The sequence below is a fragment of the Drosophila guanche genome, unplaced genomic scaffold (genome assembly GCF_900245975.1).
Source record: "Drosophila guanche unplaced genomic scaffold, DGUA_6, whole genome shotgun sequence".
Lineage (NCBI taxonomy): Eukaryota > Metazoa > Arthropoda > Insecta > Diptera > Drosophilidae > Drosophila > Drosophila guanche.
This window is the reverse complement of record NW_022995744.1, coordinates 12051428-12072930: the sequence shown is the minus strand read 5'-3', so window position 1 is coordinate 12072930 and position 21503 is coordinate 12051428.

The window sequence follows — 21503 nt, the reverse complement described above, 5'->3', positions numbered from 1 at the left end:
TATGGGATATGGAATATGGAATATTGTTGAACAAAGGCAGGCTTCGACTTGAGAATGATTTATTGGAACGCATTTGGCATATTGATATTGCACAAATTGCAATCAAATTCGTATGCGAAAACCCCAAACAAATGAGCCCGAAAAATATCAGAAAAATGAGCAGATAAAAGGTTGTAAACTTACCTTCGCACTTCTGTGTGTTTTGTGTCTTTCAAGCACAGAAATCTGTAAAGAATAAAAGTGTCTTCATTTGAATTGGTTTGGTTTGGAGCAAGTGCAAATGTGAAAGTAATAACTGAATTTTTACTGGTTATAATGGATAGAAGTTGCAGTAGAATAGTTTCTATTTAATGGTTGTTTTTTGTACCCAAAATTACCTTTAACATATCCTATCTACATACATTACTTTCCTAGTTAAACACGTTACAAATGTGCATCAAATATTTATTGAAAATCATTGAACTCTACACACTGCTTTATTCATGTAGTTGCTGCTTCTTTCAGGCACTAGCTGGCAGCATTACTAATGCACTGCTTCATTAATCCACTGCTTGTCTAATCAGTCGCTGACTGTACTTCTAATTGCTATTCAAATTATTCAAATTATCATATTTATGTAGGGTTGCACAAACAAATGTACATACATATGTACCGGGGTCTGTTCTGTTTCCTGTCCTGTCTGTCTGTCGCCTGTCTCTATGTGTCCGCTCTTTGTCCCGCTGTCACTCACTCTCTGTGCCCACACACACACACACACACTTATGTTTATTCAGCGCACACACACACACACACTCGAACACGCGTTTCATTTGTTTAGACGGTGTCCAATGGTCTATGAATCGAAATCGAATCGTATATTTTCCAACATGGCGTCGCATAGCTGAAAGTTTGCCAAAATTGCGCTGGAAAGCGACCCCACACACCCACACTCGTAGGGCAAAGAGGAGGGGAAAGCAATGGGGCTGGGGTGTGTTGCAAGTGGATCAATAAGTGGGTAGCTTATCGCATGCATTACACAAATACTTTTGTATATTTTGTACGATTGCAAATTCGATGGCATTTAAATGTCGTCTGACCCCCAAAACAAAACCCTAAAAAAACACTGGCACTCTCTTGCTTTGTTTTTGTTCATTTCGCAAGGAGTATTGGAGAGGAGCGTAGAGTGGATTGTGTGTACAGGTGTTTGACATTCGACATTCGACATTCCAATTGCCTTTAACCCTGCAAATTGACATTTCATGCTATAGAAAACCCCTCCTCACCGCCTTCAAACACTTTAATGTTGATATTCCCATCGATTGTTGTGCCAACAATTACCGCTCATGTCCATTCCAATTTTTGTTCTCTCTTTTTTTGTTGTTGTAGATAGGATTTATCAATAGAAATGGAGCAAAAACGCTGTAGTACATGCCGTGCATGTGTTGCCTGCTGCATTTTTCATTTGATGTATTACCTTTTTAATTGCCATAAAGCATTTTCATGTCACTAAAAAAAGGCCTGTCCTCAGTCTTTTCATACACCGAACCGTGACCAGTCCGATACAATAGTTCTATGGATAGATACATTCGTGTATCCTGTATGTTTATGCATGGTGAACATGCAAAACTAATGGCTGCTAAAGCAAGTTGCAGTTGTGTGTTTGTAGAATGGAATCATCTCTGGAGAGCAATAAAGTTGAATGGCAGAGCCATAATGTTGTCATCGCAGTTGATTAACTTCATTAACATTAGTAATAGCAATAGCAATCGCAATAGCAATAGCAAGTATTAGTGTGGGTTTTCCCCATAATCATATTAACTAATATTGATTGACTATTGACTCATCCATGGCCATGGCGCAGCCCATTCGCTGTCGGGAAAAGTGGACCCATAGGCATGTAATTTCCCTCTAACAATAAGTACGAATGTTTACAAGCAATAAAACTACTACATGCCACCCATGTGTGTGCCTCTGTCCGCGTGTGTGTGTGTGTGTGTGTGTGTGTGTGTGTATGCAGCACTCATAATGATATATAGACCGCAAATGCGGCACACATTCACAGCACCACCAGCCAGCCACCATGCACCACACAAAAGCTTTAATTGTTATTTTAATGATAAAAATGGAGACAAATTACATTTACCCCCACAGCCCACGACCTCCTCCTCGAAAAATATGCCACTGGTAGGCGCTGCGTATGGGCGGTACCTTGGGGCCCACAACAATGCCCAGAAGCAACAGCCATAAAAACTAATAACAAACAATAGCAACAGTTCATTACGGCAACCCACCGACTGTACATATGTGCGGGTCGGGGCGGACATAAGGCCCCATTTTGGTAGCGCATTTTGCCAGCCGAATGGAGTGGATTGTGTGTGGTCCTTGTGCTGGGTGTGTGGTTCCCAGCTGCGAGGAGACAAAACGCTGAACGTTGTCTACCTACAAATCGACTCATTCAGCAGATTTATCGGTTTGCATTAGTCGGGCCAAAGGAAATCGATAAAGTGCGGGGGGGGCGCCTGGGATTAATGGTGAGCAGGGGGAAAGTAGGGAAGGGATAAGTGGAACACAGTTAAAGGAGGAAAACAGAATGTGGCTGAGAGTCCTCTCAGTTGGAGGAAAAATGAAAGAAATTCGAAATGGGAACAGTTTTGTCAGGGGCCGCTACAATTGCTGGAACGAGTTGTAGGATGAGCATTTAAAGTGGGAACAGTTTTGCTGGGAACACTTGAGCTGGGAACAGTTATAGTAGGAACACTTTTCCTGAAAACAATTCTACTTGCAGCAGAAAATTAATTCTAAAAATAAAAGACATGCAAATTCCACACTTTTCGCATTTTGTGGAGGCGTTTCAGCAGCGTGGGCGTGCCATGGCTCGGTGTTGCATGTCAGCGAACCATTTGACAAAATCAAAATGGAATAATTTAAGTTTTAATTGGCAGCGAAACTGAAAGTTCACCTTCTTGTTATGTACGGAAAATACACAGGCAAAAGTGTAAGACTTGATGCCAAGAAGAACAACACAGCACATCTCTGTCTCATGATCCTTTCACTTTAAGAACTATCCACTTCTCATTCCGAAAGACCTTCGCCGGAAGAATCGTTGGCCATAAATTTGTTTGGCCCAAATGGGAACCAGGTCTCCGGTTCCCGGTTGCCGGTCCCTGGTCCCCTGGCACTTACGAATTCATTTCAGTGGCGCACTTTATCACCGAAAAACTCACGATATGCGGGAGGATGAATGGTTCCATGGTTGGAGAAGGCATGGTTCCGGGGGTTCTGCAGAAAAAATTGAATAACAATGCACTGCAAGCAGCAAGGGGGCAAGTTATGCCTTAGAGCAGCATTTCAGCTACGTGCATTTCAAGTGCATATTTTGTTTGATAAATTGTTTGCCACGTTTCTCCCAAGTCGAAACAAAAAGGCAGAGGCGGCCCAGGAATGGGCACCCGGGGAGACACAAATATGGCAGCGACTGAGGGGCTGGCAAAGTGTATAAACGTGCGGGATTCCTGGGAGATCCACGCCGCCCCTCTGCTTAGTTCCTGTGCAAAAGGGGCCCCCGGAGGCGGAAAGCAACCTGGCGACGACGACGAGGACTACGAAATATGAAAGTGTTAAATGGCCAAGGGAAGCGGAAAAGTCCTGTGGTGCCTGCCTGGTGACCAGCCTTTTGGCCCCTATCCCCTATCCCCCATTGTCCGTGCTGAACTGTTGTTGTCCCTTGGAACCACACACACTGCTGCCATGATTAAAACTGTGTGTATGTGCCTTGGGGTGAGCTCATACGTATCTTTGACTGGTGTCTATGGCGCCTTTTGATATTTTGTTGACAGAATTAGGTCATTGCCTGCGAGCGCCCTGCCAGGCCCAGAGCTCTGCCACAGATTAACATGCAAAGTAGGCAAAAAATACCAGCAGAGGGAGCACAGGGGACATTTCGACTTAAGGGATACCGTGCTGGAGTAGTAGTGAGTGCTATAATGCCAAAAGAGAGACTTTCTTATGAGTTTCTATGGCAAAAACAACACTTCAGTTGCCCTAACATAACCGTAAACCCTGACACTGTTGCTCGATCTGCTGCTGAAGCTGACGCTGACGCTGGTTTTGCTGTTGTGCACTGCATTGCTTTTTGTTTTTACGCCTCTTCTGCTTCTGTTCTCTGCCGCTGCGCTGCGAGCGAGCGCCTTCTCTTTCTTTTTTCCTGTGCTGCTTCGTCGTCTCGAGCATGTCCGATCATGTCTTCGTTCTTCATTAACGGGACTCTTCGTGTCTCCGTTCCTCATGCACATGCCTGTTCATGTCTTCGGTGCAGTCTTGGCTTGGAATCGTTGCTCTCCCTCTTTCTGCCTTATTTTCGCCCTCAGTGCCGCCGTCCCTGCTCTGCTACTGCTGATCTGCTGTAATTATTTGGTTTGTTTACTTTGCGAATGTTTACATTATCTCGCCTTAATCTCACAGTTGCGCTGGCAATGGTTGTTGTTTTAATTTTAGGGTCGCGTTTACATGAACAACAACAGAGCCAAAATAAATAAGATACTGCATTAAAGTTGGCTCACACTCGCAGCGTTTATTCTTGCTAAAAGCGTAAAATCAGACCTTATAAATCTACTTAAGTACGCTCTCTGCTGTCATCCCCATACCGAATGCAGCATACCCTCTACAGAAAGCCATGGAAACAACTGCCGAAAGCTCTTTGAAAGCCAGAGGCGGGGGCGGGTGGATTACATTTATTTAAAAAAATATATGTTTTTCATTAGCAATTCTTTAGTGTAAAGGAGAATGTTGTGAATGTTTTTGAATGTTTAAATGAATGTCAAACCAGAACAAACCTCAGAACAAATCTCTGTGTGTGTTTGGATGCATGAATTTTAATTGCGCAAAACTCACTGAAGAGCCCTTCCCCCCATAGATACACATACAGACACATACATACATATGGGGCATGGCAAAAACCTCTCGAAAATTAGCCATAAACCGCATGGGCCACAATTACTATATGGGCCAACCAAATATTTGGAGTGTCCTCTTGGCCACACATACCCAGCCACATGGGGCGGACACATGCACATGCCCCCCATACACACTCTCTTCTGATGGGGCAGATGTAAAAATATTGTGGCAAAACGTGTAGGATATGTTGTCAATTTGTGCTTGGGATTTTTCCTAAACAGCAGCAAAACCAGCAGCAGCAGCAGCAGCAGCAGAGGAGAAGCTTTTGCTGCTGCTGCATATCAAAATATTTGTGGGTATGGAGATACTGTGACAGCTGTACCCTGTCCCCTGTCCCATGTCCCATGTCCCATGTCCCTGCAGCAGAAGAGTGGCAAAACTTTATGAGAGTGTCTGGCCCAAACGGGAATTAGGTCAGACAGACGGGGTAGAGGCATACGAACGGCAGCAGGGTGTCGGTTCCAGACTGAGGGTTTCTCCTTTTAATGAGACGCATTTCATAATCAGCGCTACTGCATGGCACATCCCCACACGCCCATGCCCCTTCCCAACATGCCACTGCCTGCTCTGCAATTGACGGCCGTCACCGTCATCCGGCTCGTATTTCCGTGTTCCATGCCATAAATTCACACATGCCACGGCGTAGGGGGCACTTGAAGCTGCAACTCGAGCTGCAAACACAGCAACTGCGGCATGTCGCAGCAGCAGCAGCCCGTGTCTGTGTCTGTGTGTTTGTGAGTGAGCCGTGTCATATTAGTAATGTGCGTTGGAGGATCCTTCTCTGCGGCTGCTCTGCCATGGGGTGTTGCATTTCCAATTGTAGCAGCAAAAGCAGGAAAAAAGAGATTCAACCACAACAAGCCAGACTGTGAATGCGACTGCGACTGTTGACTTCATTTGTTACGATTGCTTTCACAATGTTGCGGCATCATTGGATGCCCATTTGTGGCAGAGACACACACACACACACTCATTCGAACACGGCAATCGATTCCCTATTGCGGATTTTGCATTTTCCGCTTCCCTGAGATTCGCAAAACAAAGAACTTTGGCAGCTAACCAAATGAGCAATCGAATTGAAGTGGAAACGAATACAAGCGGGTGGGATAATGTAAAGAAAATGCAGGAAAAATGCAAGGAAAATGCATTGGAAAAGTACTGCTGTTCTTTGTGCTGTTTTCTTTATTTTCTTGACCTTTTTGCAGCCAAGCAGACCTTTAATTATTTAATTTATTATTCATTTGCTGCCAATGTGTATAATTTGTACACGCCCCCGACAAAGAGCCACTCGCAAGAGTGTGTTTGGGAGCTGCTCTGTAATTTGTCTAAATTGAATATAGCGCATACGCCCCGTTAAACCAATCAAATGACACTTAAAAGCCCACTCCCCACAATACAGCAACAAGGGGGCCAACAAAAGCGTTAAACAGCGCCTAATCAGACCCAGACACACGCACAAACACAGCCACAGACACTCGAACAAATACAAATACAAACACAAAGCGTGGGAAGGGGCAGTGGCAGTGGCAGTGGCAGTGGCAGGAGGGGAACCAAAAGGAAAACACTTTCAATGCATTGGCGTCGCCTCCGATTTCTACCAAAGGCCTTTGGCTTGAAGGCGCTGCGGCATCGGCCACTACCTGGAGGCACATTATCCACTCTATTAACGCGATTAGTTACACAAATACAAAGGCAACAATGGCACACACAGAGCGGTGGAGGGAGCACGCATGGGCCGGAAGTAGGAAATGGCAAAAGGAAACAAAACATCGAGTGCCGTGTGGGGGGAGAGAAAGGGAGAGGCGCTGCTCTCTGTAGGATAACTGGCTGCGTTCGCCGCCTTTAGGGCGAACTTACTTAGCAAATAAACATTGATTAATTTGTTGACAATCCCACCACACACACGAAAACACGCACACACCCAGCCACTTGCAGATACATTTGTATCTGTATCCGTATCCGCTTTATCGCTGTATCTGTAGTGCTTGTGAGGCTATTGAGTAATGGCAAACGCCTCATTCAACGCATACCAAATGAAAGCCACAAGCCCGACATTCACAGGCGAATGCCGGCAGACAGGACCCTCAATAAACTTCAATAAATGTTAAAAGGTTATGTATGCGTGAGCATCCTCCAGTCCAGTCACCATTCACTTCCCCCTTTAAGCGACCAACCAAAGGAGCAGCGGCAGCGGCAGCGGCAGCAGCAGCAGCTTTGACTTAATGGATTCCCTCGCATCGCAGGCACATAAATCTTTGCAGTCCAATGGAGGGAACTTTTTCCTCTTTTTGCCACCCATTGACAGGTGTCACATGATGCGGTGAGGGTGTCCAGGGTTCGGGGATTATGCTGATCAACAGTTTGCCTCTTTGACAATTATGGGTCGCACTCTCTCTGTCCACCTCTCCCTCTACCAGTCTCGATTGGTCATCTGGCTGTCTGATTTGTGGCAAACGGATTACAAGGGTGTGTGTCCAGCCAGCATCTATCGCTGATGTGAAGTAGTTCCAGTTTTATTGAGGGATTTGAGGGAAAGAATTGCTCAAATTATACGAAAATTAGTTGCAATCAAAAAAAAAGGCAAGTAGTTCTGTTTGCCCTTAAACTTATTTTAGTTAATTGATCTATCGCCTTGTGTCTTTGTTGCTTTTGTGCCGCTTTCATTTGTTAATGGAAATAGGCTCAAACTGGTATTTCAATGGACAATTGCTGGGGCGGCAGCAGCAACGCAGAAACCAACCACATTCGGAAAGCAATTTAAATGCTCATTACGGGCTTTAAGCAGCAGCGGAAATTAATTGAATTGCCGTTTTTCCAACCGCAGACACACACACACACACACACACAGAGAGAGAGAGAGAGAGACACTCACATTCGAAGGCATTCCGGTGGAGGCCAAGCCGCAGAGCCGCAACCGATACGACACTTGAACAAATACACAACAGACGACGACGAGAATGAGGATGAGGACGGGTAAACCAAGCGGCAGGAGGCAACCAAAGCGCTTAGCTTAAGTTTCAGCAGCGGCAGCGGAAAAAGGAACAACAATCGCATCGATTACTCTACTTATTTCATTAAGCAAAAGTTAAGCAAAAAAGAAAACAAAAGAAGGGGAAAGATAGGGAAAAATGTCTCCTATTCAAGAGGAAACGAGGCAAAAGATACCCTAAAAGCTGCGTGCAATAAAGAAACTCGTTTGAAAACTGCAAAATATTCATAGTTTGTCCAAGGAAAAAACGCTGTCTCTGGATAAATATCTTTAAAAAATGAGGAAAAATGCTGCCCAATGATTGCTTTATTCCATCATGCTCTTCATTTGCAAAAGGTATAACAGAACAACAGCAAAGAGACATCGTGAGAGACAGACAAAAGACACAGAAAGCGGACAGGAACAGGGATGGAGTCAGGAACAGAGACAGGAACAGGGATAGAGTCAGGAACAAAGAGACAGACAGAGGGACATCCAGAAAAAGTAAAAGACAAAAAGCAAATAGAAGCAAAGTAGTTGGAGTTGGAGCAGCAGCAGGAGCAGGCAAAAAGCGCAGCAGCAGCTCAACACTCACACACACACACACACACACACACACATTCACACTCGAACTATTCACGAATTGATCCGCTTAGCGTTGATTGCTTGAATTTCATTTAAGGCACACACAAAAATATCCACGAGTAAGAGGCATTTCCCATTCTTTCGCTTGGGTGTGCAGCTCTGCCGTTTGTTTGATGTGTCCGAAATGGAATTAACCCATTGAAGCCTGTAACTGTAACTGTAACTGTAACTGCGACTCAAGCCCCCGCCCTCGCCCCGCGCTCTGTTAAACCATCAATAAAACGAATCAAGCGAATATTTAAACAACTTTTGGGCATTGGGAGTGCAATTCTCGTTGCCACATGGCACTCAATTACAGCCAGGAAAGGGGAGCTCCAAAGAGCTCTGCCTGCCAAGATGGAGACTCCTCCAATAGGAAGCCTTAATTTATGTACACAAAACCCTGCCGCACCCCGCACAAACATTGAACGACGGCGACAACTGCGATAAATTTAAATACTCATATCCTGTCAGGAGGCGCTCATCTACCCCTGCTACCCTTTCACTCTCTCTCTCTCTCTCTCTCTGTCTCTGTCTCTTCCTCCCGCTGTTTCGTGTGGCGCAAGATGAAGATGCAAACGCCATTCGCCATTCTTCTGCTTTGGTGGCTCAAAGTGGAAATTACTTTGGGAAAAACCACTTGAAACGCTGCGCTGCGTTGCGTTTATTTAATGGCCTCGAATCCTGCCCCTCCCTGCCGCCCTACCTCCCGCCACTCCAATGCCGTTGACTTTGGGCCACAGCCTCGGCCTCGGCCTGGCTCGGTCAGCCATCATCAGTTTCGTCGTTTGGCCAAAAATCCTTCCGCTTTTCGCTGGGCGTTGGTTAAATATTTGATCGCTGCAGCACGGAAGACCCTTTGGCGGGGTGTGGGCTGTGATTCAGGTTTATTTGGTCGCCTTTGATAACCAATTAAAAGCAGCATCACAGTCGGATGCCGCCTGAACACCCTTTGACACTTTCCGAGGTAGAAGCAGAAGGAGACAGCAGTGACAGCAGAGGCAGAGGCAGAGGCAAGAGGCAGTGTGCCAGCAAAGATTTATGATGCAGGCCATGACACTAAACAGCTTCCGCCATTAAACACGGAACACGAGACCCATCATATATGCGTTGTGTGGTTGTATTTGTGTGTGTATCTGTGTGTGTGGCATAATAAAAGAGCGAAATGTTGGCTCCATCGTTGCCTGGCGACATCCTAAACTCAACTTAAATATAAATTATGAGCATCTTAAAAAGCCACAAGCGAAAGGATAATTTTCATAAATATGCCAGTCGTATCAGGGTGTGTGTGTGTGTTGATTATGTATCTGTGTATCTGTTTGTGTTTAGATTTCTGAGCCAGCAGCAGGCCGCCGCAGCTGGCTGGCAGGCAGACTGAGATCTGGGAATGGCTTTTTGGCTGGCAGCCACCACCAGCAGCAGCTTCTAAAGTGCTTCATGCTCCTATTTACCTCCTTCTATAGCTGAGCCTCTACTCTCTGTCTCCGTGTGTGCATAAACACACAATTAAAAATAATATTTTCAACGCGGTGGCAATTAATTAGGCACTCGCCGCCGCCGCAGCAGCAGCAAGCGGCAGATGCAAATGGAGAATGCTGCACATGTGTGTGTGTGTGTGTGTGTGGCATAGAAGCCACTAAGGAGAGACACTGATTATCGCGACCATGTTTTTTTTTGTATGGCGTTTGGCGTTGAATTAATGGTTGCTCTTAGCTGCGGTTTGGCCTGCTCTTCGATAATGGATCTCCAGTTAAGTGGCAAGACCTAAAAGTCAGGTGTGTGGCAGCGGCCGTGCCCTCAGGCAAACAAAAAAGCTAATCAGGGACAAAATTTTTAGCTGCTTAAAATTAATAAAGAATACAAAAATACAGAGATCCCTAAGTTGGGATGTAATTTCATCTTTTAAGTATGAAATGTGTTAAAATAAGACTCGTAAAAATCTCTCAAAACTCCAAATTAAAGTCAATTAATCGAGCATTTTTGTTGATAAATATTAAGCAATTGGTCCAAGTTTTTGATAACCAAAGTAAATGTGCCAGAATGCCATAGGACATGGAATTCGATTTCCAATCACTTTCCCCAGCAAGCTCTAATAAAATGTACTTCCAAGGTGTCTTGTAATTCCTCTTCTATCTCTTCATTTTCTGTTTCAAAACAATGTTGTTGTACAAATAGATTTATTGTTACAGATACTATCTATCTATGCCCGCATTTATTTAAGTATGGGTTGCAATTTTCGAATGCAAACTATCCGCAGAGTAAGCAATTTTCAACAGAATTGAAATGCCTGTAGATGTCATTATTTATGCGCTAATGTTTTCGCCACACAACAACACCAAAATGCTAAATTTCGATTTGACCCGACAACAACAACAACAACAGGAACAAGAGTCGCACTATCAAACCGAGCGGACAAACGTGCGGACACCCAAAAATAAAAAAACTTTTTACGAGCCGCTCAACCCAACAAAACTTGGGATTTGCATAATATACACACAGCTGTAAATGTGTGTGGGTGTGTGTGTGTGTGTGTTTGTATATGAATTTAATGGCTGCAACGACAAGCGACAAAACTCAAACTGCGGTTATTTACGTACGCAAAGCTTTTGATGTACTTTATGCGCAAGCAATGAACTTTTAATGCGAGCATTGCCCAAAAAGCAAAGAGGAGCAATGGCAAACCATAGCAGGCGAGAGAGGTGGTGAAGGGACAGTAACAGTAAGTGATATATCAGGACTAAGCACTCCCACACACACACACTGCGCATAGAAAGAGAAGGAGAGCATAGAAACACAGACAACAGACAACAGTCGGGAGCCAAGCGAAATTTACTTGTAAGTTTCTTTGCTTACATTTCGCGCATTTGGATTTATGGTTATGGCGGGGGTGGGGAAAAGCGGCAGAGTACAAGGAGCAGCGGAAGGTGAGTGGCGCTGCCCAACGCCCAAATAAACAACAGAAATACATAAAAGCAAAGACAAAAAAAAAACAGAAACAAAGATAACTAGCAGAACAGACATGGGAGGTGCAGTATGTAAAAGTGGTTTTAACAGTTGTTCCTCCCTCTCTCTCTCTCTCTCTTTTGCTGATGATCGATCTGGGTTCAATGAGGGAAGCGTTCGGAAGAGCGCATGAATTACTCTTTGACTTTGGACTGCGCTCTCTCTTCATTTCTTGATCTCTGCTAATTAATAGAAAGCAAAGCTGAAGCAAAACTGTAAACAATAGACATACGAAATTCGCCCAATTTGGAATTCGTTTTAAGTTTTGAATTCTTATAGAAAATATACTAAAAATGTACAACATAATTTTCTAGCCAGGGATTATGTCTTGGGATTTTTAGGCTTCTCTTTTCTCCCATTAGCTTGCATGTTTCAACAGTAGGCTCTTGTTAATTACTTGCTGGCTTAAGCGTTAAGTGTTTTAGGGCCTGGACTGAATTAGCCAACATCATTGCAAACAACGCATATAAAATCTAGCCAAATGTTTAAGCCATAAATGATAACAGAGGCCAACACACACACAGCAGTGGCGAGCGGCTAGGAGCACCCACGCATGTGGCTTTCACCGTGCGGCATGCACCCCACTCCTCCAACCATAAACCCCCGCACCGCACCGCACCTTGCACCTACGCAAATTGGGCAAAGCCGCTTATAAAAGGTAAGCGCAGGGGCCAAAAAGTAGCACACACAAAGTGCCGCAGAATAAAAATGGAAAACTCAGGTTGAAAAAAAAAGTATAAGCACCCAACAAGTTGTGGCAAAGTAGCACACACAAAATGTATAAACGAGGCAACCAACAAAAAAGAAAGAGTGCGGCAGGTTGGGGGTCACGCCCTAGAGGTAGAAAGAAAGGGTTTCCACATTGCCTAGAGGAGGTTCTGCCTCTGCTGCTGCTGCTTTATTTCAATTATTATGATGATGACAATATTAAAATGCCCTAAAACTTTGCCACACACAAACACCCACCCACACCCACACGGTCTGCTGCTCTGTCTCTCGAAGGATTGCTAATTAAAGAACCTAAAAGCAGAGGCAGCCAGTCGGGCAGGTTTCTCTCCCCCTCTGTCTATCTCTATCTACTCGTATAAGCCAAAAGTCCAAAGTCAGAGCCGCCTGCCGTGTTGTTGATAACCCAAACAGGTCCTTGAAGCACACAAATCACATAAATTCCAATTGAGTGCATATTCGGGTGCAGAGAGAGTGAGAGACTAAATGTGGGAAAATATACAAAATTTACTCTGTGCAGTTGACTGCCTGACTGGCCTGGCTGCCTGCCTCCCTGCCCCTTTGGCACTCTTTCGGGGGCACTCCAGTGCGTATGATTAATTTGCTTAATTTTGTGTATGAGGCACAGAAATCCTCAGCCCAAAACGAAAGGAATCTACCCCGGTTTTAAACGCCTCTTCGCACACAGGCACACACAGGGAAAATTGGAAGGGAAAGGCCACGCCTGCCCCTCCAAGTCGAAGGAGCGGGCAAGGACAAAATCTGTGTAAAAGTTTCAACAGCAAATTCATTAATTAAACAAATTAAGCTAATGGCTGCTGCGGCTTGACGGCTGCCAAAAAGTGTTGCCAGGCAAACGGCAACACGAAAAGAAAAACATGATTTAACAGAAAGCGAAGATTTTTGTATTTTCAAGGAAATGCCTGACGTAAATCTAATCTTTTTCAAGGAAATGCACAAATTTTGGTAAAAGAAATTCAACAAATTTTCAACAAGAAATTGTTCCCGAAAGTAAAAGAATTATTTATGCACTTTGAAATACGTATGAAAAATGAATAAAAAAATGCTTTGGATAATAAAAGGAAAAAGCTAAATAAATGGGAAGAAAAACTCAAGGAAAATACTTGAACATTTTGATGTGTGCTGTGAAGGCAGGATTATCGTATGGCAACTTTTTCTCCATTGAGGAGGCTGTGCTGAGGACACGCCTCAAGTGTATCCCTTTTGTCTTTAAATGGCATTTAACATCAAGTGGCTTCTCCTCGCAGATTCCCCCTGCTGCTTGTGAAACTTTTGCCAGTCAAAATTTGTGAAAATTAATAGGATTCCGCACTCCCAGTAGCAGTTGTCGTCTATTGAGTGGCGGTGTTGCTGCTGCTGCTGCTGCTACTGTGGTTGCCGCCCTGCTCCCCTCTGTTCGAAGTTGCCTTAAAGTTTTGCAGCGCAGCAGCATCATCCACTTTGGAGCAAAACTTATGTCATGCATGAGCATAAATATATGTATAGTGGAAAAATGTATGCCAATGCATGGGGTGGTGGGCTGGTCGCAGAAGCTTTCAAAGATTTATTGTGGTGATTTATTTGCCAGAAGCACCACAGCAGCAGCAACAACAGCAGCAGCAGCTTCCTGTGTGTGTGTGTGTGTGTGTATTTTGGGCCATAGCCTGAAGCTTATTTATTTATTCATTTTCTAATTTATTGATGTTTGTCTGACCCAAAGCGTTTTGACCCCACTCTCCCGCCCCCAACCCAAGCAAGTGTAGAAGGCGGCAGATGCTCTACTGCTCTACTGATTAGTACTCCCATCTGCACAGCACCCAAACCATTAGAACTCAAGCGCCCATCAGTGGAGTATTTCTGCTTCCTTCTACCAACTCATCTCAAAGGAGGAGGAGCAGCACTTCTGCTTCTTTAAGCGTCTCTCCAATTAAACATAATTGAAAACCTGAAACGAATGCACATCCATTTATTCAATTCGACATTCAGTCGAGCAACTTGTTTGCCATTCCACCTCCCCTCAATCCCCCCTTCTGTTCTCTGCTTTGGCAGTGCAGGTGGAATGCACTTTTAGTTTTTGGCCTTCTGGCAGTTATTGTGGCTTTCTCGAGCGAAAAATTCGAAAAGAAAAAGCTCTTCCTCGTTCAGCTGCTGCTACTGCTGTGCCCCTCTGGCTTCAGTCACTGCCACACACACACACACACACACAACACACCTCAATCGTAAGTCTGTCAAAGCGGGGGATTTTTCGATAATTAGCAAAGCGCGGCGATGCGGCGTTTGCGCGATATTTGGATTATGTATTTTGCATTTGTCGCCTCAGGGTGCCACACAAAACAGAGACAGAGAAGAGGCTGAGGGACAGGTGCGCTGAATAAATCTGTATAAAGTTTGCTTAAAGTCTGTCAAAATGTTCTCAAATTTTAAATTGCTTTTCGATTTTGTGTGTTTTGGGGTTGTGGAATCTTTGTGGCAGCGAAATAAATTAAATTTAAATTAAATAAATGCCAAACTTTACCTAAAATATCTTCCAACGCTATAAAGAAATCCTACAAAAGATTGCCATTGATTTTTGGAGCATTTAAAGTTGCTTTCAGCCAAAGCATAACTTATTTTCTGGGTATATTTTCTTTATCCTTTTGTTTTTTATGTGCTTTTCCGCTGAAATAACACGAGAATAAGCCAGCAGCCATAGTGGCAGAAAGCAGCATCAGCAGCAGCAGCATCAGTTCATGCAATTTCCATGCCGCAGCGAGAAACTGCGGCTCCGGCTGCTTCTGCTGCCTCTAACATGGATTTTTGATGTACTCTCTCTCTCTCTTTCTCTCCTCTCGCGCATTTGCTCCATTTGCTCGTGTATGGGAGTCTTTGTTTGGGTTGGGGGAGCGTGCGCTGGTGCTGCCTCTCCGTTTATTTGCCTCCACTTGGTATTTTTTTATGCATTTGCATAAAGCGAAATGTATTTCTATGCTGAAGCCGCTACTGCTGCCTGGCCTCCTCTTTTGGTTTGCTTTTATTGCACGTTTCCCTTTTTGGCCATTACAGCCACACACAGTTGCATTTTAATGAGCGTCGGTTGATGGGGCACCTGGGCGCACGTGTGCAGACTTCTTTCAATCACTGTCTGCTCTGACCTCCTGCCACCCTGCACAACCCGCTCTAACCGTCTAAAGATACCCTACAGCAGCAGCAGCAGCAGTAGCAGCAGCTGTCCCTTAGTCTGTTAGTCTGGGATCGTCTGTTTGTTTGTTTGTTTTGCCAGCGATTTGTTTGTGGATTCAAGTCTCGCTGCCCCCTGCCATCCGACGCTATCACCGCCCACCATCGTTATAATGGAGCTGAAGAACTTGAGCTGGAACTGGAGCTGAAGTAGAACCAGTAATGCCTGACTGACGCCTTGCCCTCGTCCTGTCACTTAATTAAAACGTTGAAAAATCAACAAGAAAAAAAGGAACGAAGTCCCCGCCATTATAGGGCATGGTCTGAAGAGAGAGAGAGAGAGAGTCCTCGTATTCGTACACTTCTGGGTGTGGCAGGGCGGGGTGGTCTGATTTTATCGCGCTCGCCTTTGGCTGATTGTGCCAATTATGCAACGAAATGCGCTGCTCTGAATCCAAATCGCCCTCAAGTGGTTTATGCACTTTCAAATCATAATAATAAATCCGAAAAGGGCGCACAGCCCCAACCCTCAGCAGCAGCTGCAGCTGCACCCACAACAAGCAAGAGAGAGAGAGGCTGTGACAGTCGAAGTGATAAATACCCTATGGCTGCGTAAAGAGACTAACAGAGATCTTGGCGTTTCTCCTACGCAATGCACCTCGTTTGACTCTACGCACCATGGGACATTTTTGAGAAAATTGCATCACAAATTTTGCAACTTTCCATTTTCTATTCGTTCTTTTACTACTTCGGAGAATGTGCTTTGACTTTTACCAAATCAAATTTTATGTGGCCATTGCACAAAAGTTTCCCATAGTGCGACGCTCGCTCTCGGGCATTGCTGATCCGCAAATATGAAACGAAGATGAAATAAAAACAGCAACAACATTGCGCCAGCAAATGCGAAAGAAAACCAACGGGACTTGACCCCTCTGAGTCGCAAATTTACCTGCTGTTCGCTCCCTCTCCATCGATCGAACTTCGTTGCAGTAACCACTCTCTTTCTGCCGTTCTCTCTCTCTCAGCAACAAGAACGCGCTGCGGCTGAGGAATATTCTCGATGCCGGACACTGCTTATTAGCAAATACGATCAGCAAAATGCTAGCAAGAAGCAAAATGATTCGTTTTCTTTGCCTTTTGAGGCGACAACTGTTTATTCTTTGCCATTACCTTTGCCTTTACTTTCGTTACTTTCGCGTGCCTGGCAAAACCCAAACCCCCACCGAAAGTGTATAACAATGCGAAGCAGCTCAAGCAAGTGCCATTTGGTCTTCTGCCTGAACGAAAATCATTTAAATTTACGAGAGAGAGAGCATTGTGCCAGCGCTGCTGCATTTCACGCCCCTGCACTCTTAATCAGCCGGCACAATTTTCGAAGCGCTTTATACGCTCCATTTCTGGACAGTGCCAAACTTTGCACAGGAAGAATATTCAAAAGGGCACACGGAAAAAAATAGCAAGCAATGCTTTGCAGCGGAAAGAGCAGAGGAGAGAGAGCAGAGAGTGAAGCGAATAAAGCGAGTGCCATAAAAGCGAGTTTTAGTTTCCGCCTGTTTAAACTTTAATAAAGTAAACAATCAATTCAATATTTAGTTCACGTTTCATTCGACTTAATCCCCACTCATTCATGGGGTAATTCTCACATTGGGGATTTATTTTGGCCTGCCCTCTCGCGCCACATGTGCTCAAACAACAGTCAAGCACATAATTATTAATCCATAACTCATTTGCTTCCCCGCAGCCACGCATGCAATAATTCAAGGAGAGCGGGCGGTCCTGATCCCTAATCAAAGGTTCAGTGAGATGTACAATTTTAATTTCCATACAATTTTCATTTGGCATTCGAGTTCTCTTATTTTTTGTGTTCAATGCGTATGTGTCATGGTGTCATAAGTGATGTGATTGATTGATTGATGATGTCACTTAAAGCGGCTCAGCAAAACAAAGTGCTTTGGCTCGACGGTCGTGACTCAAACGTGTAAATAAATAAATAAATCAAATAAAAAATTATTGAATCAACAACGTAAAATAATTAAATCAACATGAATGATTTAACGCGCTACAAATGTGTTGAAATAAAACGCAACTGACACATTCAGTGACGCCGCCAACCCTTCCCTCTCCCTCATCCTTCACCTGCCTGCAGCCGGCTCTGGTTCTGGTTCTGGGTCTGGGTCTGTGGCACCTTTCTGCGTTGACAACTGCTGACAGGCGTCCTCCCTGCCTCCACAACAAAGCAAAACGACAGACAGCAGTGTGGCGGCTGTCTATGATATTTTATATAAAGAGAACAATTGTTGCACAACTAAAACTAAAATCAGAAATGAGGTGAGGCGTGGCTGAACGAAAGGGGGAACAGTCTTTGCGATGATTCTTTTATATAAAAGCGGAATGAAGACTTTAATTTAGAAATAAATGCACAGCAAATGCAATTATTGAATTGAAATCTTCCCCCCAAAAGACTGCACAGATTCACCAAATTAATCAAAATAACTGAAATCATATTCTGCAATTTATTTTTCTGATTAAAACTAACATTTTGTGGCATTCATCTGTGCCACATTCCATTCCCCCCCGCAAAATGCTGTAACAGAAAATATTTTTTATGGAATTTTTCTCTCGTCTATTTCCCTAACACACAAAAATGGCAGATTCCTCTATGTGTTATGTTTCATTTCCCTTTTTTTAGCTACACAAAAATGCATTTAAGGGCGGAGTTATTAAAATGGTATTGACAAGAGTTGCGCATATACAACAACGCATGGAAATGGCAGAACAAAAAACACAAGAGATAAAAGGAAAAAGGGAAACAGGAAATACGAGGAGCGTGGGCAAAGGGGGGCGTATAAAACGGAAGCAACTTTAATCAATATTGAAGCAGTTTTTGAGGCCAATAAATCATTTCATAATCAATTTTGGCAGAGGGACCAGAGAGAGAGAGAGAGACAGGAAATGCAAAGAAAAAAGGAGAGTGGCAAAAAAAACAAGAAAGGAATACAAAAGCAGAAGCGAGTGGCACGGCACCCACACATAAAAAACTTTTAGCCACCTTTTGCGTCATGTTGTGCCTGTTGCCACACACACACACACACACACACACGGAGACAGTAGGGAAGTACAGTATGCACTGCAATGTGAAGTACACAGCAAAAAAAAGAGCAAAAGAAACAGCAAAAATAATCAACAGATGTTGCCACGCAAACAACAACAACATCAGCGGGAAGAGGTGGAGGTCCAGCAGTGCAAAAGGCCAAATATCTGAACCCCTCTGTTTTCCTTTCACTCTCTCACTCACTAACTCTCCCTCTCTTTCACTCTTAGGTGTGTGTGTGTAAATGAAAAGCGGATGTTGAAAGTTCAGCACCACTGACAGAACCAGGCACAGGGCCTGCATCAACAATGACAGCAGCAGCGGCAACAGAACGACCAGTGAGCCCCAAAAAGTATGCTATGCGAAAACTTGCAGCGGAAATTAAGTGTGACCTCTTCGCGGCACTGCTGTAACAGCGATGCAGGAGAGGGGCCATAGGCGGAGAGTGAGAAAAAAACAAGAAAGAAAGCCTATGTGCATGGATCGAACCATTAGATACACTGCCACATGGTAGAGTTTCTGCTGGCGACCTAGGGAGTCGCAAAGTGCGCCTAAAAATCATGATTGGAGACGGCAGAGAGTGTATGCGACAACCGCCAGAACGCATATCAATGGCCGGCAAACAGCAACCAAGAGACAGGGACAGGGACGGACGGACAACTCTCATGCCAAGTGCTGCTCCGACACTCCATTTGCTGTTGGCCCATGCCCCAGCATCCTTCCACCCATTGGTGATTGTGTTTGCGTGTTGTGATGCGTTCAAAATTGTATTTGCCTAGAATTGTACTCCGGGCTGGACTGGGGAAGGGAATGGTGTCGCAGCCGTCTATGTGGCATGTGGCATGTGGCATGGGGTTACGCGGATGCAACTTCCAATTGGGGTTCCTTCGCTGCTTGGCAGATGATTTTTTTTTTCTGTGTGTTTTGTTTCCATTGCATTTCATTTGATGAGTGCGTGGCCAGGCGGCGCACAGAATTTTCTATTTGGCAAACAGCCATTGAAACAGGGTCCCCTCCTGCCTTCTCTTTCCCTCTATCCATATCTATTGAATGCCCCATTGTAATAAAGACCATGGCCATGCCTTCAGAATACAATAAACTGCGTGGGAAGGGGTGGCCAATGAATCGCAATTCAATTTGAACGCAATCGAAAGCTACAAAAAAAAACCAAAAATATTCCAATGAATGTTTGCTCGAACAGCCCGCCCCGCAAATTGTTTGCTGTATCTGTGGGATTGACCTAACCTCTAGTGCTTAAATCAACAGAGAGGTACTTGCCACAGACACACTTCAGACGACAAATAAACTACGTTAAAGTGCCGCAAAGTGCAATGATTAATCAGATTTATTTGTCAGTTTTATTTCGTGCTAAAAGTGTCAAAAGAGAAGTATTTATAAAAGTTTATTAAGCACTAAGTACTACTACAGAGGCGGCCACACACACACACACACACACACACACAGCATCACATTAGAACTTGACCATAAAACACAAACAAAACAGTTGCCAAGAACAACAGCAGCAAAGAACGGGCTTGCCTCCGTCTTTGGGCCAAGTTGAATGTCCTAAGGGGCAGAGAGAGAGAGAGAGAGAGAGACTGCCACAAGCAGCCGCAGGGCAGAACAATGTGGCGTGGGCGAGGGCATGACACTGGAGAGGGAGGAGGAGGACGTTGAGCATTGTGAGGCAAGCTGCTGGCACTGTGCGAAGAAGTACTTACGATGTCTTTAAGTTCAAACATAAAAAACATTGGCGCTTACATTCTTGGCCCCAAAACATACATAAATCCCACCACACACACACACACACCCCCAGCTTACACATTCAAAGAGATTTTGGCCTAAAGGGCAAACATCTGAAGAACTGAGCGGCTGCTGCTGCTGCTGCTTCGGGCCTGACCAGCATATTTAGGCGGATATTTATTGCCCAGAGAGTGACGCGAATGTTGGTCCCTACGTACACAGCTCATGTGGAATGTGGCAACACATGTACACATGTACATATATGTACGTGTGTGTGAGTGGGGAACATGGCCAGAAAAAGTTTCAATTGCCAAATGCATATTGATGGGGCAGCAGCAGCAGACAAAAGCTGAAAATAGGGAAGATGTGGCAGCCTCTGGCTACTGTTAAGTGGCAGCCAATTGCCAAAAAGAAAATGAAAGGGAGATTTGGGAGTACATTTTGCTTTAATTGTTGCTATAATTTTCTGCCTAATGCTGCTTCAGAGTGTAGAAACCTTCCTAGAGTATATTTTCTATAGAATTTGTCAGTTCTTAGATAACTTTTCGATCATTTTGAAGACTCTAAAGAGCTACTAGATAGCTCTAACTGTTGGCATAGCCTTAACTGTCATAAAAAAGAGACAACGTTGCATGTTCCAGGGAGTTTTTCACTCCATTTCACCAAAAAACATTGAACAGAAACGGCAGGCAGCTGAGGGAAACAGATGAACAGTTGTCACATGCTGTTGCTGGCACTCCCACACCCACGCATTCGCCGCTGCCCCCGTCCGCGACCCCACCCCCCACTGCTACATCTGTTGAGCCACGGGGGCGTATGAGTAACTTAATAAATTTGACAACAATGCTGCCCCTGCCGCAACAAAGGAAGCAAACAAATGGCTGCAAAACCGTCCAGTGTCCAAACAGCCAACAATCCAGAGTTGTCACCAATTTGTGTGTGTCCTACCCCCCCCTTGCCCACTGCCCACTGCCCCCTGCCACACTGCACCCCCTTGTGGGTGGGTGGCATGCCGCGCGTGTTGCATTTTCAATTTGTTTTCGTGCTCTGCGGCGCGGCTTGTAAACAAAATCCGGCGGAAAATGCGGAACAAGCGACAAGCGTCCGTCTCGTCGCTTACAAAAGTCAAAAGGAAATGCGCCTGGCTCCTGGTTGGCTCCCAGCGCCGCTTTACACCCGGCGGGGTCGTTTTCGGTTTCGAGTTGTTCTCGTTGTTGTTGGGGAACGTTGACAAGAGCGTGTTAAAGTCAACACCCCACC